This window comes from Rhea americana, unplaced genomic scaffold (genome assembly GCF_003343005.1).
Source record: "Rhea americana isolate MKP2758 unplaced genomic scaffold, rheAme1 scaffold_116, whole genome shotgun sequence".
NCBI lineage: Eukaryota > Metazoa > Chordata > Aves > Rheiformes > Rheidae > Rhea > Rhea americana.
In genome coordinates this window covers 304,029-331,392 of record NW_028185217.1, presented here as the reverse complement: position 1 = coordinate 331,392, position 27,364 = coordinate 304,029, and the positions used below count along the sequence as shown (strand labels likewise).

Here is a 27,364-nt window from a genome sequence, read left to right as displayed (position 1 = left end):
CAACACCCTCAGAGTTATAACTCCCAAGTAACATCACTGTGCCAGAGAGAGTCAATTTTTATCAGCAACATCACYGTTCACACTTTACATCCTGAAAGAAAAGCCACCAAATATGCAGGCAAAAATAATGTGTCATTGGGTTACCATGAGACTTTGCTGGAGTCATCCTCCCTTTTCAAAACCCCATTTATTTGTCATCTCAGGTCACATACTCCTCCACGTGCCCCAAATTTAGTAGCCTACATTACTTCATGAGCTGAGAACGCAGTATTTTCCACTGCTGCTTTGCTGCTTTGCATGCACTCTCTCTCCCCGCCTCTCTCTCTCTATTACAGCTTATATTTAATAAACGAGRAACAGGCACCCTGTTTATGTTTATTCATAACAAGTTTAGATGTTACTTTTGAAGATAAAGAAACAAGTTTGATGATACACAATATCAGCTACACGCTCTGCACTGATAGAAAACTTTAGCAATCAAGGAAAGATAAAAAGGTTTTGGAAAATTTAATCACATACTTCAAAGTAGGCTTAAGAACATATATTTCAGAAATTGAGATAAAATATGAATGTTTAATTTATCTTCCCTCTTTTTTACCTTGAGTGTTTCTGATTCTCTTGCTAATAACCTCATTGCTTCTGTCAGCCAACAGCTCCTTTTTTTTTAGGTAGAGGTTTTTTTCTTTCCTGAAGTAACTTTTATTGAAGAAAGAATCTTTTAATTAGCTTTTAGACTTCCAGAAGATGTGACTGGAGCTTAATTTTACTTGTGTAGAGGACACACGTTGTTTGGGGTGTCCTGGATAAGTCTCCGGTGTTGTTGGAAAGGAGGAAATTGATGCAAATGCAACCAGGTCACATGCAGCGACACTTAGGCCAYGGTTCATCTCCAGTAGACAACTTCAGTTCAGGGGAAATGTCTGAAGGTTTAGTAACTTTAGCAACCTCCGTGTGATGCTAAGGATAGTTAAGCTGAAAGCCATGCTGTAATATTCCTTTCTGACTGTTTGTGTGGTATAATTTTTGGCAAGAATTCAATTCACATTCTTTTTGCAAGTCCTGCTGAAATGAAATTCCTGTACATTTTGATGATGGTCTCAAAGGCCTCTTTCTTTTTCTGTCCTGTAGCTATAAAAATGGCAAACAGCAGACGAGGAGTGACCTTGGGCACCGTATTTCAGCCCTGTCTCCAGCTCAGTCGCCTGCCCACAAATGCAACGGGCATGCGGAGAGCACATAAAGCATGGCTAGGGTTGTTTGCAGGCACCCACTGAACTGGAAGCTTCATTTGCCTTTAGAGAGCATAATAGAGAAGGCACTAACTCATCCCTTTTAGGGTGAAATTTCAAATCCCCTGGTGTTGTCTTCACTCTACTGCTAAAATTAGCAGTTAAATAAAACTGACTGACTAGACAGCACTTAGTACAAAGCTGAAGATTTCTGAGAATTGTTTTTCGGACTAAAGTTTAAAAAAGTTAAAAAGTTAAAAAAATGATCTAAGTTGCACAAGAGTAATTTTCTGGGGYGGGGAGGGAATCTTGAGAAAACCTATGTGCTTTGCTCTGTTTAGCTTTTGTTTCTACTGGCTCCATAAGATGATCATGATAAAACAATGAAATCGAAGGGACAAGGTTTGTTTGTGGCAAATAGTGCTGACAGCCAAGTTGTTGGTTAATGTGGAAAGCTGCTGGCTTGGGCTGAGAGGCACTGAAAATGTAAGTAAGTAAGTGACCTTCCAAACACTGTGTTGCCACAGTTTTATGGGAATGATAGTAATACATCTTCTACTATTTTAGGTTTTGAAATTTGGAGACTTGACGGAGTGGACTGCTGCATCTCTAGTACTGACTAGCATGTTGAATTACTTGATCAGATGTGTGTGTTAGCTATATCTAGAGAACTTAAGAATCAAAGAAAGGGGGGTTGCCCCTCACATCCCCTGCTTTTCTTTGGTGCTCAAAAACAACTGATTCAAAAATAAGAGRAAATATCCCACATTTATGCTGTTCACCTTTCATTCACTACTTTGAAAGGAAAATGAAGCAGTCAGGCTCAGTGCTGCCCTGGAAGCTGCTGAAGAGCATGATCCTCGTGAAGAGTTTGGGGACATGCTTGTGGTGTCACGACTCTGGCTGAATGGAGAATCAGATTTCAAGGGTTCTTCTTGTGGGGAGAATATGTGAGGGCAGACAGCATTCTCTTAAGCATGCAGGCCATCTGCAAATTTATTGCAGTTTAACATTACCTTTTAACATCCAGCCCGTGGCCAGGGTAAAATACTTAGCAGGCATAGTTCAGACAAACAAACAATAATTTCTTGAGCCACTTCAGSAATCGGACCATGTAAAGACATCAGTGTAAAGGTCATCCTTATGAACTTCAAATTCAAGCATAATTTTTAAAATAGAAAACTCAGTAATTTCAACAGTAACTCCATATATTATGTCTGAACAGCAGGACTGCTATTTCAGCATATTAGTACTGCTAAGTGACCTCCTGCTGGGTTTTGGGTCTGTGTAATGCCAGCTTTTCAGCATATCTGGCTTCCTTCCTAACACCACTGCCTCAGTACACTTTCCAGAGGGGAAAGCACACTTCCTAACAGCTAGAAGCTACCTACAAGGCATTCTGTCCTAGCCTTTCTTTTTTCTCAATTTTTCTCAGTTTTTCCCATTTTTCTTTTTCTTTAGCACTTCTCTCGACAGTAGAATGCACAGGCTCCCATGACARTTCCACAGTTACAGTTCATTTACAGCTGATTTTAGAAACAGTACAAGAAGAGTACTTTGAATAAGAGTATGTCTGCTACCTACATGGCTGAAACAAGGAACTGCACAAATCCAGACATTAAAATAAATAGAGAACCAGCCATTTTATGAAAACTCTAGAACCTTAAAACCTATATTTGTTTTGTATTTTACTTGATTATCTGAACCTGTTCTCACTTTTCTAGCAAATAACACAGAGAGAAATGCAAACAGACAAAAGAGAACACTAAAGAGGRTTTAAAAAATGCATACAATTATAAAATATTATGAACAGTTTAGACTGAGAAAACCCTTTCCTTTGCCTTCTCTGCTTAGAATGAATTGCTGCAAATATTGTACCATGTACCTGGTGGCTTATCTATTGCTAATTCTACGTTTTGCAAGAGGGGTGTTGCTGGAACATCAGGTTCCTTGTTTTTATCTTGTTGCAATAACATGGGGCATCTGCAGTCCTTTCTTGCATTATGTTTTCTTTCCATGAGAGATCAATGGCAGCAGAACAGAGAAGTGTGACTTGACAAACATGGAAATAGCTGTTTTCTCTAGCCCCCTTCAGAGAATATGTGGCTCTTGTAGCACTTGGAATTCTGCATGGCTAGAAGAAGAAGCCAGATAATTTGACATAACAAAGCAGTGAACAACTTCAGCTTCCTAACAATGACTTAGTCGCTTGCCTGTCTTTCCGGCATCTGACAAGTGCCTCAGGAAAGGCAAACAACTCAGTGTGAGAGAGAAGGAAGGAGTATTAAATGCTGTTGATTTGGGTGGAGGAAAAAAAAAGCCTTTGCATAACAAATGAAAATAGAAATGCAAATCAGTTCCAAATTCTTAACATATCTGATAAGCAGTTGTATAAAAATAGAAACAGGAGATGATAAAGACCTTCAGCTATTCCGTATTCATACTCACTGTCAGCTTAGCCTTGCTTCACTTACCTACGTGCCTGTGTACACTGCTGGACACAAGCAGTGTCCATGCATCTCATCGGTCAGTTAGACCCTTCTGTGGTACATACAAACATCAGCTCCCAAACATCTATATTTGGAGATGCACTACTGATTAAAATTATATCATAGCAACTTATTTATGTGCATGGGTTAAAATAGTACTCAGCATTTCCTGATGCAAAATAAGAAAGCTATAACATGGGGGATTAAGGAGCTGAGAAAAAGAGGAGGAAGAAGAACATAGTCTGAGCATATTATGTTGTTCAGTGATGTCAGCCTGCACAGATCGTTTGAGCTGATTGTGTTTGATATTCCTAATGGTTGTTCTCTGAAAGCTATCTTTTAGCTATTCTACAGTCTAGAAAAACATCTTCTTACACTATCATTTTCACAGATACCTACTCCAGAGAGTTTTATGTAGTACAACTTAAAGGAAAGTAAGACAAAAACAAAAGACTGCTGAGTCCACTGGGTCTAAGATGACTTTTTAAGGAGGGGTGCTCTGCCAGCTTCCAGTGTGAAGGATCCCTGCTTCAGTGTCTGTCAACCCCTATGGTCAGTTACTTGAATGTTGACTTTTTTTTCCCATTTGTTTTGTTTTTCTATAAAAAATGTGTTTTTTTTAAAGTATAGGCACCTTCTTTACTACATTATGTTGTTATTCCTTACGGTACTATTATTGTTTCAGTACTCTGTAGAAGCACAAGCAACTTGAATTGTAGTGCAACTTGAATTTCCATTTCTATGCAAGGATATTGCAAGTGTTAAAATCTTTACTTAACCTGTTGTACAAATAGATACCGTAACAACACACACATATATCTCCAACCATAGTATGTCCGAGGGAAAAATAATTTCTAAATGGAAATCCTGAAATAAGCTTTAGCATAAGTTCAGATCCTTCTAAATGATTTTGGTTTGCAAGATATATTATTTAGGATCACAAAGTTCTCCAGCCTCCTTAAAATCTTATCACTGAACATGACCTGATGACAGTGAATTCCACAGGTGTATTGCAGCTGCAAAATGAAAACCATTGCAAGATCTCAGATCAGCTTTCTAATTCATTATCAGTAGCTTAAACAGAGTGGTTTCTCTTGAGAAAATGTAACATAAACACTCCTTAGTTAGGTAGGATGTCTGTGAGATTATTCCTCATATGGGAAAAATATCTAGTAAATGCTGAACTTATTTCTTCTTCCCTTCTAATACAGTGTGTTTTATAGTTGCTTATACTTTTAGGGCTTAATCCTTGCATCAGTCAGCAAATCAAGTAATGGTATTAAACATCAATAAGACGCATAGAAACAAATGTTTTTCTTTCAAATAGCAGAATTATACTACATAAACGCTTTGGCTACTGTTATCCTCCGTTTCCCTGTTGAAGACTGAAGAGGAGAATTTTATACAGCTTTTTCTCCCKCAGCTTGCTAATTTCTGCACCAAGTTTGCTAGTTTGTGCCACCGTGAATAACGTGTTCAAGGCTGTGCTCAAGAAATTATGCTGTGTTGCATCTGATGACTATCTAATGTTTGCAAAAGGTCTCAGTACCTTACTTCTTCCTTTGCATGGTACAGCTGTGGTATTTCTGCAGAAGTGGCAGCTCTCTGTATCTGAGAGAAAATGGACAAAAAGATTGATGAAAAACTAGTGGTACACTAGGGCAGTAGACTCAGAGCCAATAAATCTGTGCTCTAGTTTTCTTCTCCACGTTTAAAACCTTGACATTTTGGTGAAAAATCAAAATTCTGTCTCTCAGAATGCAGACACTCTAGTCCTRGTATTGTGCTTCCTGGAAGCTGCTGGGAAATGCTCTATCCATGCTCATTGCTCCCTCTCGTCTCTCTATTTAAAACCACTACCTCGAATTCCTATCTAGTTTCCCTAACACCTACCACAGTGTACTTTCTTCTTACTGCAAGGCAATACATGATGAGATATCCTGATAGCCTCATTTTCTAATGTGTAAAACAATAGTTTTATTAAAATACTAATTTCCAAAGGGATGGTTTGAGAGTTTTTTCCTCTCAGAAACCTCATTTTTTCTCCTGTTTTTTCTGACAGCTTATTCATCTCACCTTGACCGAGTCATCGGTATAAATAATATTTCATTTTCTCCAGCTGCCAGTGGAATTATTTTTTTATGTGTCATTAGTGTAGGTTAGAAATAAGTAAAACTATATTTTCCAAGCTGAAATTATCATTTATTACAGTCTATTATGCTGTATTTGATTCCCTATGTAGGCAAGAATATAAAGCTAACACTTTCCCCCCAATACTTGCATATGATTTTTAGTTTCTCTTCTCACATTTTGTACCTTTTTTCTCAATGTGGTTCCAGCCTGCCTTGCCTATGTACTGCTCTAATAGTAACTAACCACTGACTGATAGCCAGCTGACCAGCTCACTTGGTGCTTTTATCCGAGTAAGGAGGACAGGTCACCTCCCTGATGCCTCTTTCTCAGTCCAGCAGGAAGAGTGTTACGAATTTCTTCTAGGAATCTTCATAGCAGAGCAGAGGAAAGGAGACATATGACAGGTGCCTGCTCATTTTGCATGTCTGCAAAGAAAATACGCTTTGGATAGCAAGAGTGCATTTGCTTACGAGCTATTAAGCTGGAAGGGCAGAAGTCAAGATAAATATTTAATTGCAGAATGGAAATAGTAGCTTTTTCTGCTAGTCTCATGAGTATAGGTTTTGGCCGTTTCTGTAGCCTATTGAACTTCAAAATACACCTTGCAGATGAAGTCTAATTTTATTTTATATTCATTTTTTTGTATACCTTAGAACAAAAAGCAGATTTCATATTACTTTCTGATTTTATCTGGACTATATCTGCTAGGAATCAAGTTACAGATTAGAATCTCAAGCAATGTGCTGAAAAACAGCCCTTGAAGTCTGATGAAATATGTGTGGATTGACTCAAGAAGCCTTTGAATTGTCAGTTAAGTTACTGTTGTGACCTGAGTGCTACTTTTCTGATCCTAATATTAATTTAGAGTCCAGGCACAAARCTGTTTATTAAAAAATTGCTATTTTGTATTATATCTGCAGTTGTTTTTCAGCATGCTGGTCTGTACTGTTCTTGGGCAAGTATTCAGAGTAGATGGTTGTTTTTCCTTAATTTAGCAACTCATAAATCCCTCTCATGACATATTCCTCTCCATTTATTTATAATGATTTCCTGAGAGCTACCAGGGACCGGTAAAAAACCTAGAGCACAGTTTACTAATGGCTTACATTAGTGAAATTTGTCAAAAATGTGGCAGCTGGTATATTTTGTGAATTATTCCATCTTACAGGAGTAATTCAAACATTTACTAAAAAGCACACTCTCCATTTTGGGCAAGCTGGAAGCTAAGAAGCAGCTAGTTTTGCAGGGCAAACTTACAGCTTGTGCCACATTTTATGWAAGCAGATGAGCTTCATTTTTTAATAGCACTATCGGTCACCCTTTGGTCATGAGTCTGAGTAAAAGCCATGGACCAGGAATACACCAAAAAGCAGGCACCAAGAATACAACAAAATTTCAGCAATAGGAAAAACATTTATTTCTTCGGGGTTTTTTTTTTCCCTCTCATCCATGATGCTAAGAGGTTACTGAGGCTTCTGTAAATGTCAGCAGCTTATGTCCTCGCTAGTGTTTAGCATCCTGTAAAGCCTTCCACAGCTTTGGTGTTCACATGGTGCTTACCTATTACATACAGTCAGTTCTCCCAGGTTAAAAAAAAAAGATAATTTATGCGACTTTATGTGTTCATCAATGTTTCTTTTTCTCCCCGTTATTTAGACACTATTTTGTTCCTATTAGTTCTGATAGCAGCTTTTCCAGTTGAAGTAACATGGCGTGTAAAGTTAAAGTCAATTACAGCAGAATATCCCTGATGGATATCCTAGAGGAGATATGCTGTGCAGACACTGCAGGTCTTATTTCAAACTCAGAAGGCTACAATCTGAATTCGATGCATGCAGCCATTAAGAATTAACATAAGATATGAAATCTCACTGATTTTGTATATAAAATGTCAGTCCAGTAGCACCTGATGCCTAAAGTTCTGTTAGCAAAGTATACTCAGGTGAGAAATATTTCCAGGACTTCAGAAATTTTGGGAGCAAGAGAGAAGCTCTGTGACCTTGGATTGAGCAGATTTTTTGATGAACTTTAGCGGTGACTGAGACATATATAGGTATATGTATTTTTTTTACATGAAGTCTATGATTGACTTAAGCTGCCTGCAGAGTCTGCATAGAGATAACAGGTGATTCTGAGCTCTTTCACACTGCTTTCCTGCCATAGCCATGGCCCACATCAACTTAAGTCCTTAAGTGCCTGGATCAGCGTGGAASCTGTGCCCAGGGTGTTCTGTTACGCGTGAGTGTTAACCCTGCGTAAGGAAAGTGTTACGACATGAGGTACCTGTACAAGAGGGGACTATGGAGCAGGTGCAACAAGTCAGAGCAGTGGGAAGAGCCCAGGCGGGACAGTGTCCCTATGAGAAAGAACTGAGATCTAGGCCCTGGAAAAAGCTTCTCGCCTGCCCAGAACAAAAGTATAGTCACTCCTAATGTTAAGGCACGTGCTTTTCAGGAAGTGCAGCATTAGGCATAGTTTTGAGAGGTCTTTTTTTCCTTGGAAATCAGACACCCCTAAAGCAAAAGTTTATTTTGAGAAATACAGTGGGATTATCCATATCTTACAAAATGAAACAATAATTTTCCCGATGAAACACTTTTTTTTCCCCTTCCTTTAACCCCTGGAATAAAAGTGTGAGGTTGTTAAAATCTCAGAGAATTTCATTGACTTTGAGTAGGTTGAATAAAGTACAAATTAAAATTGGGTCCGAAAGCTTTTCTTGACTAAAAATACTAATTTTTTCCTGTATTTTAGTTTATTAAAATATAATTTTAGTAAAATATAATGTAACTATATTTGCTTAAAAGTTGTGTTCATYTTACATGAATCATATCATGTGTGCGAATCATATACATTGCACAGCACATTCAGAAGAATTGTTTTGAGATAGTGATTAGCTTTTTGAAGGAAAGGACAGCTCCATTTCATAAGCTTTTTTTACCTGCATAGTCCCCCAAATGGCACCATGAGAGTCAGCACTGATCCGTTTGTTGATACATTCCTTTGGGTAAGGTAAAATATTGTTAACAGTGTGTAATATTGACAAACACAAAAATATCTTAAATTTTTGTCCTCCACTAGTACTGAAGTAACTTCACTGATAACAGTAGGTTATCTAAGAGCAGCACAATGTTTCTGAAAGAGTAAATGAAGAGCAAAGTATCAAACTGTTCTAGTTTAAGGATATGTAAATATTCTCACCCAAAAAAGCCGACCTTTGGTCTTTTGTTTTGAGAAATATTGACTCTTTCCTAAGAATTTTTTTCATCTTAAAAAAAAAGTATTGGAGAGGTATCTAGAACCTACATATTCAGTGTCTCAGGTATTTTTCTTGGGGTATAGTATATGAGGGTGCGTGCTATGGTACATGTTAATGTCCAGCTCTAGGTAACATACTGAATAAAACTAGTGAGGATATGGCATGGTATGTTTTAATAGCACTGTAGTATGCACCAGAATACCTAGTGTTTGTCCCTGGAGATTTTGCGTGACAGTTGTTAGTGCACATGAAAGTTGAGGCTTTCATTTTGTTAAAAAAAAAAAAAGAAAAAAAAAAAAGAGTGAAACGTGAAACAATCTCAACAACAGAGTGGGAGCTTTAAAAAGTAACAGGTTTACTCCAAGTAGTACTCCACTGCCTTCTATAGTAGCATTTAGGGGAATTATCAAAGGAAATAAGATGTGTGAGTTTTAATTTTCTCAGATAGAGAAGGTAATGAAACCTAGGTCCCACAAATTTGGGGTATATTGGTTAAAAGGTGGTATCACAGGATTCTTTGTAAAGCTACCCTTCAGAACCATTTGTTACCTCAAATTTTCTGTTTTGCATTTGTAAATATCTTGTGTATTACTAACACAGTGTTTTTCTTGCAAACACTGTATTCATTAGAAGGCGCAGAGCTCTAGTTTCTGTATCGTGTGATTTTGACTTCCTAGCAGCCAGGGATAACAACAATCATTCAGCATACTTGGTGGATGCAAATCCATTTGTGTATACATGCTGGGCTATGTAAGTAAGCATATTTTTTACAGGAAATACACCACTTTCAAGTATTTATCTATTGATTGCCTCAATCACTTTATTTGTAATTAAAACGCTTTCCAACTGAGAGAGGCCCATAGAAATATAAAATTATCTTAATTAATCTTCTTGAGATTTTGCCCACTAACCTAAAAAACAACCGTGTCTTATTTGTATGAAAGCTGTAGTTCTTTCAATGATATTATAAGCTATGGATATAAATTGGTTTTCCACATTGTCTTTACCAGTCATAATAGAAAATCTAATGGAATTCAAAATCCGATTTTACGTATGCTGTGATCAGACAAAGTCAGAGAAGATTTGCATAACAAAATCCTACTACATTAGAGTATTATTATTATCTGTATTACATCAATCACTGTTCTACTTTCCTCAAGCTATATTCAGCCTTTTCCCTTTCTGGCAAATTTTATACTTACTTTTACTTTCCTTTTGTGTATGTGCTAAGAATGGATGAATACAACAAAGTTGGCTTTCATCTCCATAATTAACACTTGCATGACGCATAAAATGTGAAAATTAGAAATGACGATGCAATCGCGGGGTGGAAGCTGAACCCGCCTGATCATTTCTTGTTTGGAACCACTTGACAGATCAACCCGTGGAGATTCGAGTTCTGCTTAGTGAAGTGTCAGTCGGGAGGCACGTACTCACTCACTCCCCCTTTCTTCAGAGGCAGCTGGTCACGTCACTGCCAGCACGAAGGGCTTGCTGAGTTTGGTCCGCCCAGGGTAGGGCTGAGCGTGGCTCAGCCAAGTGATCTCAAACAACAGCCTCCAGACTGAGCACTCCAGCAGCCATTCGTAGGTAGAAGGACCCTAGTTTTTACTCTTTACTTCCCAGCTTCTGTGTACGCCAAGGACAAGAAGCCTTTGTTGGAGTGAAGTGAGATGGGGAATAATACGTTTTATGATTTCATTACTGTGTTTCAGTATTTGCCTGTGTTTACTTCCTTAAGCATAAATGAAAATTACTGAATTTGAAATCAGGTTTCACTAGGGAGTGTAGCTATTTTATAAGGCTCAGATGAGAAATACTATAAATGCTGTATGACTAGATAGCAAGGTGAGCAATCCAGATTGCAGAAAAGATGAGTTGTCAGTTGTTTTTTACAATTTATAAAAAGATTCTAAATATATATATAGACTGACCTGTTGCAATAAAAACTTTGAAGCACGTGACTGCCAAGAAAGAACAGAAGTCTGTGCTGTGTATTTAGCAGGCTTAAAGGAAAATGCAGTCTAAACAATACAGCATTTCCAAACTCCTGGTCTGAGTAAACACTCTAGCTACATTTCAGCACAAGACTTGGTCACTGACCATTTCCTCTTGCTGAAAGCAGCTGTGGCTGATGCTGGCAACTTCCCATGGATCCTGTAGCAGAGACTTGCTCCAGAGCCCAGTTAATCTAGTCCTGTTTTGGGTAGGAGCTTTCAATGATGAGTGCACACAGTGAGGAGCTGCCTATGGGTCTCCAAATGAAATTGTAATAGTAATGGGGATCTGTTTTTAATGCCAGTGGCCAAATGGGACTGTAGTTTTTCTTGTGATCTCTTGATGGTGGAGCATCTGGAGATAATAAATGGAAGATATTTAATGGGCATGTTATATATTGTACGTTATATAAGTGGGCATGTTTAACAGGCACCAGAATTAAACGTTTATCTTTGCATTGGCAATATGTTAATAAAAAGACTTTGTAGTCTTGGTCATTGCAGATGAAGTCATTTCTTTTTCTTTTTTTTTCTTTTAAAATAGCTCTTAGTGTCATTCTCCTTTCCACATGTGTAAAGAGGGTCAAGGATAAAATAAAGTAAGAGTAATTTTTATGATTAGAAAGCCAACAATTGTGATACATACAAAAACATTTTCTATTTCAGTTGTCATCGTTTGAAATGTATTTTAGTATCTTTGATTAATATGTGTGTCATAATTTCTAATTGCTGTGAAAGAGGTAGAATAGATTTGTGGGGGCTTAGATAAGTCTTTTGATGAGAGGAACAGGGAACAGATGACAGAAGTGCTATACATGGGTAGCAAGTGAATATGAATCTCCCACACATCATGAGCACAAAGAAACAAACAAATAATATTGTAAACCAAAGCAAACATTTAAAGCACAGTATCTTTTAACTATTTTTACCACAATGTAAATTTACTGTTAATTTAATTAATATCAGCCAGATAGATTTTAATGTGTTAACATGTGAGCATGTGTGAATTCATCCAGATTTATATGAATGCATAGAAAATATATTTAATATTTGTGCACAATTAGAACAATGATGTCATCATGCAAAGAGCTGTTCACAGTATTTAAGTACCTTATGACAAATACATATATTGGGTTTCTAAAGAATCTTCAATCAAAAAAACTGACCCATTCTGCAGAGTATATGATTTATAGACAGAAGTGTTCAGCTGTTTCCAGTGCTGCTGTTGAGTAAAGAGCAGCACTGTAAAACACTCTCARCAGTAAAAAGTCAGATTTAATGCTGCTTCTCTGATCTGAATTATTGAAAGTCCAACTTCTAAGCCCCACTGTTCTACTGGGCTGTACAAGACCAGTTCTTTGCATGATGCTTTAGCAAAAAAGTACTAGAGCACGTAAAAAATTTAGATTCACCCAGTGATGTTTCCAAAAACACCTCACCATTATCTGTACTTCACACTCCCTAAATAACTTCTAAAATGTCTAATGGTGATAATATCTCAGGAGTAAAACAGGAAAAAATAAAAGAAAAAAAGCTGCGTTAACAAAAAATAGAGGATGACAGTAATTTGGGAATACTTTTTTCTTAATCTATCTGAGGATTCCCCAAACCTCGAAAACTGAGGTTTTGGAAGTCCTTGTTCAAAGACGGTAGCAGAGACTGACTGTAACCCAGTGGTAAGAGCATTCACCGGGCCCAGGAAAGGTCAAAGTTCATCTTCTATACTGCAGTTATTGATGTAAAGGAAAGATTGACAAAGTTAAGACTATCCAACAACTTCTTAGCCAAGGACAGAGAGTCTGAAATCCAAGTATCTTATCTGCTTTGATCGTAAGTTTTGTTCTCCAACACCTAAAACCTTAGATGATTGGCTACTATGAGATCTTAAAAGAAATGTAGACAGCCACCAGTATCAACACTGGTATAAATCAGACTATCTGTGTATATATTTATACATATGTGTGTATGTACCTGCACACACACCAACATATACCTATACATGCAATTTGGTACTGATATTTTCTGCTAAAAAAAGTCACAAATTTCCAACCTGTTCATACCTACTTTTTGACAGCCACCAGGCTAATGTAAAAAGAGTGACATGCACCAGTGGGACTTCTTATTTTTAATTTGCTTTTTCTTTTAAGATTTAGTTAATACCAATTAGTGTTCCATATTTTATATAAAAGKTTCTATGTTTAGTGACTGTCAATCTCTCTTCTTTAAATTGACTTAGAATAACGTAGTAAACATGATCTAATGCTTTTCGGAATATCCTCCAGCAGAATTAGGAATATAAGAACTAAAACTTCAATTATTTCTAGAACTAAAAACAAAATACGTGTGAAAACAATGTGAGAATGAAGAAAAAACGATGAAAAGGTCCAATGACTTAGCATATCTGTATATCACAAAGACTGGGGAAAATGTCCAAACATTTGAAAATGTTTAAATTTAGCAGAAAAATACATTTTATTTGGCCCATCTAATTAAAAGAAGGTTATTTTGACAGGTTGATTTGAAAAAATCTTTTTTTTTTTTCCAGTTCTCACTTATCCTGTAAGGTAATGAAAGACATTAGATTGAGAGTACTGAAAGTTTTAAAGAATTGGTGGTTCATCAGTGTTGTTCAACACAAAGCTGCAGATTAGCTTCCCTCTGAAGAGCAGATACACTATTAAACAGGCTTATAGTCAGGTTCATGTGACTGAATTCTGACAACAAATCCCTGGGGTTTAGATGAAATCCCTGAAGAAAAGCCATGAGGATACTTTCCCTGTCTTGCTATACTGGCTTCATTTTACTTTGTGATAACCAGAACCTGAAAACTGCTGAACTGGGAATTAATTTTTAAAAATGGGCTTTGCATGCAGTAGTTCATTTCACTGTAATCTAGTGGGATCTGCTGTCAGGAATTCAGGACAGGTTCCTGGGCTCCGGGGGCAAACAGTGAGTATCCTCTCCAAAGGTAGTGCTGCTTTACTTTTGAAAAGCAGGTACTGAAAAGAAAACAAGAAATATGGGTAAACTGTAYAGCCTTAAAACCCCTATGGAAAAGGAAAAATCTCCCGAAAAATGCAAGGACACAAATAATGCAGTTTGTCTTTAGATAGGTCTTAAAGTGAAAAGGAGGCCGCGATTCGCACTGCCTAACTCTGACCACCTAAAACTGGCACCTCAGTTCTCACTGTAGCCAACGGAGTTAGACGCAGTCTTTTGAAAAGGAGGATGAATCTCTCYGTCGACCCGTCCTGACCAAGATTATTCCTTTCCCAAAAGTAAGGACTATTTCTGTATGACTTCAGTTAAGTCAAGACTGTTCCCAGTTCCTTTATGGAGTTTGAAGTCCTTGTTCAATCATGCGTTGAGCTCCTGTGGGATACCTTATGCATCAAGCCCTTCTATTTACAAAGTTCATTTCAAGTTCAAGTATTGAAGAAAAGTAAATTTGGTCAGTATAAGGACTTTGCTTCAGCTCTATTACCAAATACCAGATCCTCAGATTCCTCTTGGGAATGTGTGTTTTGTCTTTCCTGTGGTAAATTCCATAGTTACACTTGCAAACTTCTCCCAGAGTGTTGAGATTCACCATAGTAGAACAAAAATATTTGTACTCTATTATAGGATTTTATTCACAAACCTAAATGTGACCTGTTCCTTCACGTTGTGCACGTACACATAAAGCCAATATTCTTCATTAACAACACATCAGACATACCTGTAACATATTATGTGCTATCCCAATTAATGGATATGCTGAACTTTGCTTTTTGCTATGCCTTTTCTAATGATATTGTTGAAGATAGCAAAAGAAGCCATTAAAAATTTTTAGATTAATATTGAGATTTCAGGTTGCTTACTAGAATTTTCAGAGTGCAGTTGTTTAAATGCTCCTCTCTTCCTTATTGCTATAGAGCTTCTGATTATCTGTGTAACTGAACACCAGCTGTTTTCAAACTTCAGTTAAATATTATAGCACAGCCTCACCGGACTTACACCGTTACTGGTTGTTTTCTCTTTTGGTATCAGGACTCATTTTGATTTCAGATTATTTAATAGTGTTTTCTTCCTGCCTCCAGAAGAAAAAAATCTCATTGGTCCTTTTTTTGGGTTTTTCCTTTCACCTAAAATCATTTCCACAACCAGGCCCCACTGCCTGCAGTAGCTTCATATGTCAAAAATTAGACAGTCACCAGCCTGCACCCTGCTGCCTGTTCTGTTGCTCACCAGAGGCTATTGCAGAAGTTTACTCTGCACCCATCTATTTAAAGAGCAGGGGAAATTGTTTCAGAGGCTTGCGGTGTTAGCAGTCTTGATCCAGAAGTACAGCATTTGTTTATATTATTTTATTGTCTTTTGGTACCCACTGTAACTCCAAAACGTTCACATGACTGTGTTATCATCTAAAATAGATAATCATGCTGCTATAAAGCTGCACTATGCAGTTGCAATGTTGTGCTTAGTAGTTTTTCCCCACAGGTAGACATCTGTTATTTTTCTTGTATATACATAAATGTGTGTGTGAGTGTATGTAGTATATATGTATATTTTATATTTGTGYATGTGTGTATATAGAAGCTGAGCTATGCTATTTCACATGAGCAGCCTTTGCCTCTCTCTTGTCTTTCTTTACATTAAGTGTTCTTGTTTTGGTGATCTAGCAGTGGATTAGGTTTCTGTTAATAATTTAGTAAGCCATGAGAGGATGGAAATGAGGGAAAAAACATAATTCTAAGCAGGACTAAGCAACATACTCTTCATAAAATTATACTGTAGTTTCTTACCACTTCTCAGCAGAAGGCCTATTTCACCTCAGCAATGTAGAAACCTCCTTTAATGCTCTGTTTTGCCTCATGATTTGAGTTAGGAAGCTGTGAAACAACATTTATTTGCAAGCTCAGATTGTTTTTATTAGTAAGAGTGCATTTCTGGGGAACTGTTATCTCACAGAAATATACATCTTTTCAAACACCATGTTTTTCTGAAAATTTTAAGCTCATTTCTCCAAAATGCATAGATACTGTATGAGATGGAATGGTGTAACTATACTGACTGTACTGGAGTTGCTACGAGGATGGTACAAAGTGTCCTTATTTACTCTTATTCTGTATGCTTCAGTATCATTACCCTTTACTGATAGATTGGTGCTGAATGTTTATTAGATTTTGACTTTGTATTTTCCTGGATGAAGCAAATATTAAAAGTTCATGGACTTTTTTCCCTCCTATTTTTACAAATGTTAAATATGAAAGTTKTCCTGAAAGAACGCTGATCTTGCAGTTAAGTTTAGCTCAGTTGGTTAGAGCGTGTTGCTAATAACGCCAAGCTCGTAGGTTCGATCCCTGTATGGGCCACTCGTTTGAGGGTTGGACTAGATGATCTCCAGAGGTCCCTTCCAACCTTACTGATTCTATGATCAAGTGTCAGAAGAAAGAATGCTGTCTCATACAAACTGTGTAGCACATTTCTCTCTGTATAACATAGAATCGTATCTTGCCTTGAAAAGYGGGGGTACCTCTTTCAAAATTTAGTCTAGTAACCTCTTTAAATACCTACTTTAAGTAGGTATGTAAGCTACAGCCCATAAAGCTTTATGATAACATGCAGTCACCATGTCTTTAATATTCCTGTAGCACAAATAGTGGTCTGTCCATTCTTCTCCAYTGCTGTTTGCTCTCTTGCTAAATAATGAAATAATCCTCATCCTAAGCTTGTTTCCTTCTTCTTGGAGAATTGGATCATTTTCAGAATCAGGCCATACATACATGAAGGATAATGATACTGAAGAATACAGAATAAGAGTAAATAAGGATACTTTGTACCATCCTCTTAGTAACTCCAGTAAAGTCAGTATAGTTACACCGTTCCATCTCATACAGCAAACAGTTCAGGTGTATCTGTGTTCTGCAGCATTTTCTTTTCTGGGATTATTGATTTATATGAAGCTAGAATACATCCATAGTGTCTGAAGTTAAGTATACACAACAGCTACGTAAATTGAGTCATAACTTTTTTCCCTGTGTAAGATCTTTGTGTAACATTTTTCCCAAAATGTAACATTGTAATGTCATGTACAGAAAAAGGGAGTGAATAGATTTTTGATTCTTTTGTTACAGGAATCCTGAATATGCTGACAAGGGAATTTAAAATTTACTGAATCAATCAGGCCAATCACTGACGACAGGAAAAACCAAAATACTTTTCTTCTGGGCAAAAGAAGGAATATTTTAGCTTTCATTTTTTTATTTGAAAAAGAAGTACAGGGAAGAGGTATATGTTCAGACTTCCTTTCTGGAAGTTAAAAAGACTTATCTTTTTCTTTATTTTGCCAGCACCTCTTGAGACTGTAAATGTGATATATTGGAGCTGACCTGGAATATAATCTGCTATTGAGATATGTGTTTATCCAGTCCAGGTAATTATTTTCTTAAACATTCTGACATAATATATTTCTGAAATGCAAATACAAGCAAATGATAAACAGATAGGTAGAAATCACCCAGCTTAAAAAGCCAATCTGTATTCTTAAATCTTCAGAGTTTCAATTGTTTAGTCCTAATGCAAGAACACTGAAGTCTAATAGTCATGAGCAGGTAGCAATTGGAAATAAGAAATGAGAAAGATATGTAGAAATGACTTACATTGTTCCAGATCAGTGTGCAATTCAGATTGCTTGATCACAGGTAAGTTATGCAGCTGTCCATATGACGTAAGTTATCAAGTGGAAGCAGTAATTTGCTGGTGGGTTTTGTTGATAAGGATGTAGGGAAGTTATTCCATACTGAAGATTTGACAACATAATTGCTTAAGGTTTATGCGCATACATATTTTTGGATGAATACATTGCTGAGGTGCTTACATACCATTATTAAGAAATGTGACAATTTACAGTTAAGAAAATTATTGGTTATGATCCCTACAGTATTGTTAATTTTGATGGCTAAAATTTCTATCACAAGACCAAGTGTTCTGCAGCTTATTGGTAAATATGAATAGTTTAAATGGCAAATTTGCAGAGAAAAGTCCTAAGTCTCAGAGTGACACATTCCAAGAGTAAGAAGTAAAATGTTTGAAAAATAAGTATTTCTGTTTTTCTGTTTTGAGAAAAAGTACAGTGGGGTTGCTGAGAGGATTTGGTATCATGTATTAGGAATTAGAGTAAAGAATTCAAAACATACAGTGGAATGTTTAAACTTGAACCTCCACCATAATCTATCAATATTTTCTCTTGAGGTTATTCCACTTGATATAATAGAAAGTTAGAACATTCATATCAATGTGCATGGAAGGAGTATCTTAAATTTGGATTGTGATCTCAAAAACTGAAAGAATCTATTGTTTGAAGACAGTCTTTAAAACGCTTTATATTGGTTTTATACATGTATAGACAGAGGCATAAAATACAAGTAGAATATGGAGCTAGAGTTGGATCTGTTTTGGATGAAGTCAACTTTAGTAATTATTTAGCACAAAACCACTGATACATTGCTGTTCTGTAAGTTTAAAAAATATACTATTGTTTTCCATTTATCCCCAGCATCCCTTTTATGCAATACAGACTAGTGGTAGTTCTCTGCTTTGACAGCTTTTCAGAAATAGTTATTAAATATTAGTAAAAGTATGAGAATTTTGGAATCGTAAAAAATGTATGATTAAAAGTGTTATTTTTTCCAAAAGTGATTATAACAAAAAAGAGGACATCTACCCCCTCTATACTTGCAATTTGACTGTGTGTACAGGGAAGGGTATGGATAACCAAACGCTTGTGGTAATAACAAGGAAGAAAAATAAAGTGTAGAAACACCATTGTTGACCTCAGACACAGGTGTGGGTGTCCGTGACACTCAGAAATGGCTGGGAATGATATGACCACCTTATAACTCTGAATATGGAATAGTCATTTAGGTATTGTGTGCAGTACTAAAAGATGGAGTCAGAAGACATTTATATTTCTTCATCATGTAGAAACATGAACAGAACAGACCTGGAGGGCACATAGCATTAGATTTGAGGCTCTTCTGCTACTTACAAACATGCTCTGTACGGTATATATGTAAACAAGAAAATACAGTGGTTCAGAAATTAAAAAAATTACATGTAGTTTCATTATTACATTTAAAATCTTGTGTTTCTGTTGCCAAATCCATTGACTTTATAATCAGTGTAGTAGTGATAAGTAGTTTTCTACAGTTTACAAAGAAAAACATTCCTTGCTAATAGGTTTTAAACACTTATTGTAGGCATAACATCAAAAATGAGTAAGTAAGGAATAAATGATTGTTTTGTTAGCTTTCTCCTGCTATGTGAAGAATTAGAAAAGTTGTCCACTAGCATGGTGATGTAGTTGACCATATACCATGATCTCTAATATTTTGCGTCCAGTAATTATATGAAGAATGCTACGTTCTTTTTAAATGCTTTGCTTGGCAGTTCACAAGCCCTTTTCTTTCTCTTGTACTTTAAGGAATTATAAAACAATATTAATTTTTGTAAAATAGTACCACAGTGTGATGTTGGTTGGCTTCCCTTATTATTTGTCTTTCTTGTTGCTAATGAAGTAGCCATGTAAGAGCAAGGACTTACCTAGCAGATCTGTATCTCATGCCTCCTACCCAGGTTCCCGAGTCATTACTAATGATTAGAACAACTAATAGGTATATAAGACAGAAAATAAAAGCAATAGGGTGAAGTTTTACTGCAGTTCAGGGACATGGTTGCTCAGATCCTTAGGCAAAAAATCCATTACATATCACAGTGAAAGAATGCGTATTTTCTTGCTTTCCAGAGTAAAAAATACTGACTGCAATAATGGTCTATTGAATCCACCTGGAATCTGAATGTGTATATTTTCTTTTATTAACAAGTATTGTAAGTCACTATATTAACTTTTTGTTATGCCTGCAGTGAAATCTTTTTACTAATATCAGTTAATTTAATAAAACTGAAGTCTGTCCTATATAGATGCTAAGTACAGAGAAAAAACACGTGCTTAAAGGCGTTTGAAATCTATATGTTTAAGTCTTTAAATTTGACTGAAGAGTTCTGTAGTCCCCTTACACTGAATCCCTCAGACTGTGGCAAATGCCTGGGCCTGGCTGAGCTGGGTTACAGCCGGGAAGGCACAACCCTGCCTTCCCTGGCGGTCCGGGGGGAGGAGGAAGGGAAGGAAGAGCAGGTTTTGCTCATCCTCCCTAAGTCGCGTTCTAAAGCAGTGGGTTCTGCCCTTCTCTGGAAAGAGCGCACACCCTCTTCCTTGGCYGCCCATGCTCTGTGCAAGGCTGCCCTCCTTTTTTCTCTGTTTGTTTTGTCTTTTAGCCTTTCTCTTTTTCATTCGCAGGTGGAGGCGGGGAGTCATAAAGGCTATATTGGCAGCTAAGTTGGAGAAAGAGGAGTTAATTATCCTTATCATTAAAAAAAGTCCTCGATTAAAAAAAGCTTTAAGTACTGTGAAGGTTTTATCTTACTAAGTCTTTGTATTCTGAGATCTAGAGCAAAACACATATTACTACTCTATATAATCCTTTCACTTTCTAAATTAACAACTGAGTGCTGAAATTCTGACTTTTCACTCAATCATTAAAAATTAAAAACTTTGTAATATTTAAAAAATACACATAACAAATATTAAGTTAAAGGAAAAAATAATAAAAAGGAAGGAAAAAAATGTCCCTTTGGAATGCTAATGTGGTTTGTATTCAAAGAAGAAGTTATTTTTGATTAACTAGCCATTTTTGATTAACAGTATTTCCCCACAAGGGTGGGTTRTAGATGATGAATAAATAATGTAATCAAATATTAAATTAACTTTATTTTAAAACATTATTTGCATGTTACTTTGAAAAAAAGCTTATTGATGTGGCATTTTGTTTACTGTTATTGTTCTGAGGCAATTTTATAATAAATAGAGAAAGAGATCAGTAATAGCATTCAGGCTTTCAACACAAATGCRTGTGTATTGATTATTTCTTTTTCTAATAAATCCATGAGCAGCTTTTGCACCTTTCTGCATCAGAAGTTCTTCTTTGTCAGAACTTAATGTTTTGGAGAGGATAGGGTCTTACAAAATTTTTATTCTCCATTTCTGTACAGAAACTCTCTTTATCATTTTGTRTCACTTAAAAGAGAAGCAGCAAAGTCCTGTTTCTGACACAGTTATACCAGGAGAAAGGGTCATGCAATGTCACAGAAGAGTAGTGGTTGAAGGACATAGGCTACACTTACTTTGTCTACAGCGTTCCTCAGGGATTTTGATAAATTACTGCAGCCCACAGCCAGGGCCAGGGTTGGGGCAAAGAATCCGTGAGCTATAAATGGCCCTGCTCTCGGTTGCACTCCTGCAGACAGGAGCCGGCCTTCCAGCCTTCCATTCACAGCATGGGAATGTAGTGTATTTTGGTAATACGGTACGTCACATTTCTGCCTAACCTCTTGTAAAACTGGTATGTTCTGTAGCAGGTTTCCAACAAAAACAGAGAAGGGTGGATGTCTTTTCTATTCTGGCACTCTGTGCTGTAAGGTCTTCCCAGTTAACAGCCTTGTAATATCATGGCACTCTTCTGTGATTCAGTTACTTGAACCCTTTCAGGATGCTTTAGAATTGTATAACTATATAGAATGTGTCTCCTGAAGACAGTATTTCTTGGTCTTACGTTGTTTCATGATGGGTTCATTGATAAAACTTCAGAAGATTTAAAACGAAGCTACTCCAAAGTAGCCCGTTGTTTCTGATTAACATGAACTGATTTGATGGAAGTGTTTCTCTAGCTCACTGGCAGGTCACTTGTGTAGTAAATTAAAGACTGAGGTTGCAGGCCTGACTGTAATTGAATTTATTTACTAGCTTGTGTTTCTGTTTATGGAGGTGAGCAACGGTTTCCATTACATGTTTTGTGTAGCAGTATAGCACACCTGCTTTTCAGAAGACTYTATCATCCAAGTAATCCAAATACTCCCTTGGATTGTCTTGTGTTTTATTGCAGAGGTCATTGCATCTTGTGCTATATAAATATAAACAAAAGAGAGAGAGCATATAATAAATCCTGTTTAAATAAATAGTTAAAACTGGTGGTCCGAAATATAAAATAATCAGGACATCACTTGAATTTCTATGAAATGCTAAATAATTTTAAACAGTTGAGAAAGCTGAAACTATGGCAAGTGTAATAAAAATATTTCACTACTTACAGCTATGCAAAGCCCTTTACGCTCATAGAAAGCCACATCTAAATCCTATTGTAGCTATTAGTAAAATCTCTGATATACTGCAGACAGGAATATTGGAAGTGGTTGTATTAACATTTTACAGTGGGAATTTTAAATAACTCATACGTGGAACAAAATGTTAAAGCAATGGAATAAATCTGTGCAATGGTACTTAATTTTTTTATTGTAATATTTGATGTGATTTATTTGGAATCATTGCCAAATCTGATGGTGATGTGTGATACTTGAAAGATAACAGGACTGCCATGATTCTGAAAGTATTGGTGAAACATTCAGTGCTAATGTTTTGGTCTCATTAGAAGCACCTGTATAGTTGAGAAAATGATATTTGATTTTGTGTTATATGATATTTTCTGATATCCGTATTTCAAATATACAAATAGAATTTTTCACCTTGCAAATAAGAGGTAGTAGATAGGGATAAAACACACACTTTTTTTTCCCCAAGACTTCAGTGTCTCATAGGCTGGAGGAAATAGCCAAATATAGCTTTGGGATCTGAAACAAGCTGTTCTCTCAAACAGGTAGTTTGTAGAATGGTCCATGTACACCCCCCCCCCCCCCCCGAGATAACAGCTGTATCTAATTAATGTCCTTATGACAGTCAAATCACCATGGAAACAAGAATGGTTGCAGTCTGCTTGATTTATAGAAATTACACCTTTAACAAAGCATTTCTCGCTATTTCAAATTCTTACTTARTTAGAAAGAAAAGTAATCTGTATATCCAGCAGTTATTGGAGTTGTATTATTCACAGGTGTTAGCTTGTTTCATCTTATATTGGCTCTGCTTTGAGTGCCAACCTAATCTACTGGAGTTGTTACTTCGAGGGCAGGTAACCCTTCATATTATACAGTCTGTGATTACATAGTAGGGCAATATATGGACWTCCTGTCCAGAAGCATGACCATGATTATGTTAAGAGAAATCTAAAAAGAAAAGGACATCAGTTACCCTCTTTCAAGGTTTTTTATTATTATTTTATATGGTTAATACCATGCTGAAAATAGACATTGGCTCCTCTAAGCTTAACTAAAGATATTTGTCAAGCTTAGATACATTTGAAGAGTATGACCACAAGTGTTGTTGCACCTTCCTCTTACTTCCTATGCAGATACAGAGGGGGGACAAAGTCAGAAAGCCTACTTGCAATGATATCTAGAAATAAAAGAACCTTACAGCAGAAGTAATACATGATGGCACTAAGACCTGTCACACTAAATCATAAACCAAAGTGCCAACAGTTTGCTGCAGAAAGTAGGAGGGGGGATACAAAAACAGCAAGCAGTTTGTGCACAATGATGTGTACAAACATACATAAGACATCTATATGTACACTTTAAAACAGTAAACTAGAAAATAAAATTCAGTTGTAGACGGCAGCAGTTGTAAACAGCAGTATATAACTTGAAAATGCTTGCTTACCTAGATGTGAGAAGCACGTCTCAATTTTAGAAGTCTTACTGATAGAAGAAGTGAAATAAATTAGACCCTGGAGTAAAGGAGATTAGTGCAGCCGAAATAAAGGAAAACACTATCATATTAATTAGATAACTTTCACATTGCACGTCATCGTGTTACCCTAGAAAACTACAAATGCACTTTAGCACCATTTAGTTAACTTACTTAGAAAGTAAATCACATGATCATTGCCTGAGTTCTGTCTCTGTATGTCTCTGCTTAGAAGGATAAACACCATTTCAGAAATTCCCAAATTTGCCAGCTGCTGTGTTCTGAAGTTCACCAATGACTGCCATTCCCTTCTTTTTCCTTTGCTCAATATGTTGTGAATATTTCAAGACAGAAATAGTTGTTAAACTGATCCTGAATAATAAACACACACTCCCACTATCATTTTAGAAAAAACAAACTCTCTCTCAAGTGCCATCTGTGAAGAAGGTTAGAACAAATCTAATAATCAACTGTTGCAAGAAATGAAAGGGGAAATTAGTGCTATAGGCTTAAATATGAGACCATAACAAATGATTATTTAAAAATGATATTCTTAGTTAGTATTTATACCTTCTCTGTCTCAGTAACTGTGGCCTCCTACAAACAGTTGTGTTTACTATGAAGCCCAGATCAATCATCTTCGTGTCAAATATACACAYTGTAGCTATGTTTATATGTGCTTAGGAACTAGCATAAAACACTATGTATATAAATATGTTCCATGAGTTATTCATCTCATCTATATACTACAGATCTATTATTTTCTTTATTATGAGATGGGAGGAAAATGAAAATGAGTATTGATGACAGGTCAAGCAATGGAACTACACTGTTTAATTTCTCTACTGAGAAAGTGCCCTTACTACTTGGACTGAAAAATCTGTAGCAAACTGAGGACATCTGTGCTGCCCAAGTGGTCTTCTATTATAGCTCAAATACAGAATCAAGTTTAATCAGATTCCTTCYCTCTACAATGATATATTTTAATGGAAAGAGATGGAAGATGATGATTGTGGCCAGAGAAGATGGGCAGAAATGCTCAATTACAGCTTTGCTGACATTCCTAGTAGTCGGATTAAGTGGCAGATAAAGAAGAATCAGCTGAAGAGCTTTGCATGTGTAAGTACAATTGTCCCTGGACATCAGGATCACAACTCGCATGAATGACGTTTTGCAGTATGGYTGAAGGAATATTATCCAAGCCTTTTAAAGACAGCATTACCTTTAAGTGAATAGACTGATAGAGCTTTATTTTAGAATAACCAATAACTCACTAAATAGGTCACTGCCAAAAGATAGCATAGACTTCAAACCTTTTATTCACCTGATTTGGAATAAGGATTTGAGCTGAGGTTTCTTAGCATCCTAACAATAGAAATATATACCTCTTCTTTATTTCTGGCTTCTCAGCTCCACAGATACATCCTCAAATTTTCATCTTAATTCTGAATCGAGTTGGGAAGGGTAGAACTCTTTCATTTTGATACAGACACAACAATATGATTTACCCTTTTACATTTGGATTGATCTTTTTTGCTCCTCATTAAAACACTTTCATAAGTACTGATTAAGTGTTTTACATGTCATTTACCTTTAAAAATCACATTCAGTACAATCAACAAAATTGTTATAGGTTCTAGGTAGTATAAAATAGTCTATATTACACAGCTATGCAGCATTAATACACCTTTTAATGTGTTAAATAGGAAGGAAAACCTTTTACAACTATAGAAATATTTCACATCTTTATTTTAGAGACTACAACAGATAAAGAAGGAATTTGTAGATTAAATGTTTTAGACTTAGCAAGGATAGCAGAGGTATCAAAAGGTCCATCTAGAGTTAGAGAGCATGTCTTTCCTTTTAAACTTACTCACAAGAAATCTTCTAAATCATAAACTGCACAAGTGTATAAAAACGGAAGCAGAAGAGGGAATTAACAGATTGCCTTTGATGACAAGATATGTTAGTGGAAGGACTCAGGAAAAGTCTCAGGGTCAAACTGACTATCCATGCATCTGTAAAACCCATGTCTAGTTAAGGTATGTCTGAAGGTCACTTTCTTGAGCTTATGACATGCATAGTGAGCTATACAGCAGCTCAATATTACTTTGTTTCTATTAAGTAGTTTGAACTGCTTCTGTACATGCTTGGAYTTGATGTCTGTTCACTATCTATTATCATTTCAGAAAGCAGTGTGCAGGCTGCTTCTTAGGCTGCTTTTAAAGAATAGTGAAGACATAACCCTACTGTCCAAATAAAAATACTCTCCTCTCCATATTTTCTAGGCATAATAAATTCTTCTTATGAAGATTTAATTTTTACCAATCACATGACTATGTCTCAGACAGCATACATACATAGGTAGTATATACTAGATCATTGTTTTAGATTCATTTTTGAATTCAATCATAACTTATCATTAGAAGCATGCTATGTAGGCTGAAAGAAAACRTCCTAAATCGGTTCCCTTAGGCTCACTTGTGTTTACTAACAGAAGCTAGGGAAGCTTATCTGTAAACTCTCCATCCCGTATTTATTTCAAGACAATCCTAGTGCTTTAAGGTCTTAGTATATTTTATTACAGTCACCAGTCTTGAATTTGCCAAAGGAAGTATTACAGGACAGATCAGTGGTTAAGTATTGTGTTACTATCAGGGACATATGACCTTGAATCTCTTGCAGAGACTTCTAACGGAATAGGAAATCTGCCTTCAGAAAGATGTAGCAGCCACGGCTCATTGCTGTCTGTCTATCTGTCTGTTTGTGTGTGTGTATGTGTAAAAAATAAGTATTTTTCCCTARAATTTAAGGCTAGTAAGGGCAAAATGAAAGACACTTTGTTATGCTTCTTATATGTATCATTCTAGATGATAGTAATTTTTACACATTTCTAGAAGAATGCAAACAGTTTATTGTTATCCTGTGTTGTTTTAGAAACATAGTAAACTTCTGYGCTAACATAAGTAGACAACCCTTTACCTTTTACAATGAATTATACAAGATTTTGCTCATGGCAGAATGAAAGACTGCGAGCCCACCTACTTTCCATGTCTGTGGGAGAGCATTTGCAATGATCTCATGATTCTTCTGAGCAGGGATGCTAGGTGGTGAAACTGCCCCCAGGGGCATGCTGCTTTGAACTCTGCACCTGTCAAAATGCTTGAGTATGGGCATRCTTAACTGCAGGGAACAAACATACAACACATTATACAACACATATACATATATACTCTTTAATCCTTACAAAAACATTTTGATTTATATATTGTTTGGGGTCTGTATATTTAGAAACTTTGTATAATTGGTCATGTAAATGCATCATGTTTCATTATTTGCCTGGCAATATTACTAAAGTGGTCTTTCTGTTGTACACCRCATTCCAGATTTTATTTGGAGGACACTATTTTCAATGTGTAGATATAGACACCCCTATCTGAATAGGGGAATGTGTTCAAGCATTGCTATATTTTATCCATCCCAGATTGGAACAAAAGATTCCTGTCTCAGAAAAGAGTCCGTGTTCAAAAACCTAAAATTTCAAYCAAAAACCAAGCGGTTTAATCAATCTGACCTGAAAA

At 36.4% G+C, this 27,364-nt stretch overlaps 1 long non-coding RNA gene across 1 annotated transcript in view; it reads left to right on the top strand.

The window, feature by feature from the left end:
* Window positions 1-27,364, top strand: part of LOC146600771 (uncharacterized) — a 160,183-nt gene that overhangs the window by 93,088 nt on the left and 39,731 nt on the right. The window contains exon 2 of the long non-coding RNA XR_014897419.1: window positions 17,440-17,522. This is a non-coding gene — a long non-coding RNA (uncharacterized LOC146600771). The remainder of the gene's footprint in view (window positions 1-17,439; window positions 17,523-27,364) is intronic.